The following is a 3,467-nucleotide window of genomic DNA, read 5'->3' on the forward strand; positions in this document are numbered from 1 at the left end:
TGAAGTGTTCTCGGCGTGAATTAAATAATTCATCTCTAGAGTGGTCTGAAGATAGAGGCAATGGAATTTCTAGCAGGAACAGACGATCAGAGCTGGGTTTGGCCCCCTCGCCAAGAACACACAGTGCTTCATTAATCTAGCAACAAAACAACTTTATTAGTCAGTTTTTACAGGCGTAGTATATTAGGAATAAAGACATGTTAATAACATCGCTGACCATAAATCTCACGTACGTTTTGAAAATCAGCTGTATGTTTTGCCATAAAAGTCCTAAGCATAATTCATTCAAATAAATACTTAGTTCTCACCATGAACCAAGCCTGGGGTACACATTCTGGAAGTAAAAGTGAGCAGATTTGTAGGGAGGGGGAATATAAAGATGAATAAAACACAGTCCTTATCCCTAAGGAACTTAAAATCACGACAGGGGCATGATGTGTATGCAAAAAAAATTTTGTTATTGTTTGAGTTATTTACAATGAGCAGTGTTTTATTTTTGTAGCATTAAGATAAAGTGGGGATTTTTATTGTTTGTTTTGTTTGTTTGTTTTATATAATATACTGACTTTCTGAATATATTTAAAAGGATAAATAGTCCTTTCAATGCAGAGAAAAAGAACAGATAATGTTCTAGCACAGGGTTAAAGCCAAGGGAATCATAAAGCACATTTGAGTGTTCACTATGCAGTAGATGTTTTGGGTTTTTTTTTTTTTAATGCACTTAAGTGCCACTGAATGACATGCAAAGTTTTATAGGCATTCATAAGAGAGATCTTCGCCAAGAAAAATTTTGAAGGCAGGATTAGCACAGGAGCTGGGCCGGGAACGGCAGCCAGCATCATGATTGACTGGGTTAGAGAAGGCATTCTGGGAGGAAGAGCTTGTACCAGCTAAAGCTGGAAGTAGAATCCATATAATATGTGATGTACTATGCAATATGGCTGCAGATTAGAGTGTATGTAGCAGAGAAAAAACCAGAACCTTAGGTCAAGGCTGAGTCACCAGAGGCCTACACTGTCACCCCCAGGAACTCAGGGTCAGTCTGTGAGGCCGTATGTCTTAGCACTGAGCACACGGTACCAGGTATATTGTAAGTGCTCTGTATACATGAGCCATGATTATTATTGTCCAAGGTCTCCGAAGGAGCTGGGGCAGAGCAAGGCAAATGGTCTTGAATATAGGTAGACTCCAGATGAGTGCTCCCCAATGGGTAGGTCTGTATTGGGGTGCAACCCACTCTCAGATGGCCCTGACTCATGCCCACGCAGCCCTCCTCCTATCCCTTAGAGGGGTGTGGTGGCCAGTCTGAAAGCTTCTTCACTCAAAGACCATGTCTTCTTTCCTATCTTTGTTCCCACGGCTTTAGCACACGTTAGGTGTCCAGGAAATGCTTGTTGAACAAACTTCCCTCCCCTGTTAGGTGTGAATACTCCCAGGGAAGTGAATAAATTTATATTCTGATTATATTTTAGAGCATATGGCCTATTACCGGTAATTGAGTAGTTGAATTTGTCATCATTGGACACACTAAGAGTATTTATCTCATTTTTGAAACTGCCAGGTTTCCAAACAAGGTACAGTGGTACCTTGAGATATGAGTTTAATTCGTTCTGTAACTGAGCTCGAAAGTCAGTCAACTCATATATCAAACAAATTTCTCCCATTTAAAATAACTGAAATAGATTTAATCCGTTCCAGCCCTGTAAAACATCCCCAAACCATCCTAAATTGTGAAAAAAGACATGTTTTTAATTAAGAAACACACATGTATACTTTACCAATGCATAACAAAATATATGAAATAAAAGAAAAAAGTGTTATTTAGTACTGTATTCTTACCTTGGAGACAGACGAGTGTGGCTAACGGAGGTGAATGGCGGAGGAGGAGGGAGGGAGGAAGGGATGCAGGCACTGTAGACATGTAAACTAAAACTGCACTTTCTTTACTTAAAATGAAACCACAAAACTTAATTGTAAAATAATGCACTTTCTTAACTTTAAACTTAACCTAAGCTTAACATTACGCATTTTTCATTTAATCATCACCTGTTTTTGCATTTTTGGCTGCACTTTCGGCACTTTCACTTGCAGGACTTTTGAATAAAAATCTATCCAAAGAGGTTTGCTTTTGCCTGCCTTTTAAAATGTTACGAAAATGTGACAAACAAGTGTCATTAAAAAATGCTGAAGCACTACCAGTTGAAACTTTTTCTGGATGTTTCTTTTCAATGAAACTTGAAAGCTTCTCCCACATTGCCAGCATGTCTTTAATTTCACTTGTAGAAATCATTTCTTCTGACTCTACCTCACTACTAATTTCTTGCAGAAGTTCCGTATGTTGCATCATCTGTAGCTCCTTCAATTCCTCAGTTGAGAGTTCCTCCTCATGTTCCTTGACGAGATCGTTTATGTCACCCTCATCTACCTCCAGACCCATCGACTTTCCGAGGGACACACTCTCCTCCAATGCTTCTACCTTGGTCTCTGGTTCGAATACTTCAAAGTCCCTGTCTGCAACAACATTGGGCCATAACTTTTTTCATGCCGAGTTCAAGGTTCTTCTTATAACCTCTTGGCATCCCAAGTCAATAATGCGTAAACATATCACGATGTTGTAGTGATCTTTCCAAAACTCTCAAAGGGTTAGAATTGTATTCTCAGTCATCTCAAAACAGCGGCAGAACAAGTGCTTCGTGTAAAGCTTTTTAAAGTTGGAAATGACCTGCTGATCCATAGGTTGCAAGATTGAAGTCATGTTGGATGGTAGGTAGAGGGCTTTCACGAATTTGAACTCATCAAGAATGTCATCTTCAAGACCAGGAGGGTGGGCTGGAGCATTTTCAAGGATTAGTAATGCTTTCATCAGGAGTTTATTTTCTTGAACTGCAGGACCAAAGACAAGATTTACCCATTCAATAAAAAACTGCCACATAACCCATGCCCTAGCATTGGCACGCCACATAACCTGCAGTTTTTCTTTAAGAATCTTGTGAGTCTTAAAGGCTCGAGGATTTTTGGAATGATAAACTAGCAGTGGCTTTACTTTACAGTCACTGCTAGCATTTGCACACAACGCAAGGGTCAGACGGTCCTTCATGGGCTTATGGCCTGGCAGCTTCTTCTCCTCTGCGGTGATGAAAGTCCTGCGGGGCATTTTTTTCCAAAAACAATCCTGTTTTGTCACAGTTGAACACTTGTTGGGGGATGTAGCCTTCCTTTGAGATAAGCACAGCAAAACGCGCGATGTACTCCTTAGCTGCCTTAACGTCAGCACTCGCAGCTTCACCATGCCTCACCACCGAGTGGATGCCAGATCTCTTCTTGAAATTTTCAAACCAGCGTGACTTGCCTTAAACGTATCTTCTGCCTCTTTTAAGGTTGATGGTTCTTTCTTCTTCAAGTCACCATAAACAATACATGCCTTTTTGCAAATTACAGTCTCCGTCACTGTATCTCCTGCCAGCTCT

At 40.4% G+C, this 3,467-nt stretch overlaps 1 non-coding gene across 1 annotated transcript; it reads right to left on the reverse strand.

The window, feature by feature from the left end:
- Nucleotides 1-554: 554 nt before the first annotated feature.
- LOC136311406 (small nucleolar RNA SNORA22) lies at nt 555-688 on the reverse strand. The gene has a single exon (XR_010726792.1). It is a non-coding gene; the product is annotated as a small nucleolar RNA SNORA22 (small nucleolar RNA).
- Nucleotides 689-3,467: the final 2,779 nt, after the last annotated feature.

The sequence above is a fragment of the Saccopteryx bilineata genome, chromosome 7 (genome assembly GCF_036850765.1).
Source record: "Saccopteryx bilineata isolate mSacBil1 chromosome 7, mSacBil1_pri_phased_curated, whole genome shotgun sequence".
NCBI classification, from domain to species: Eukaryota; Metazoa; Chordata; class Mammalia; order Chiroptera; family Emballonuridae; genus Saccopteryx; species Saccopteryx bilineata.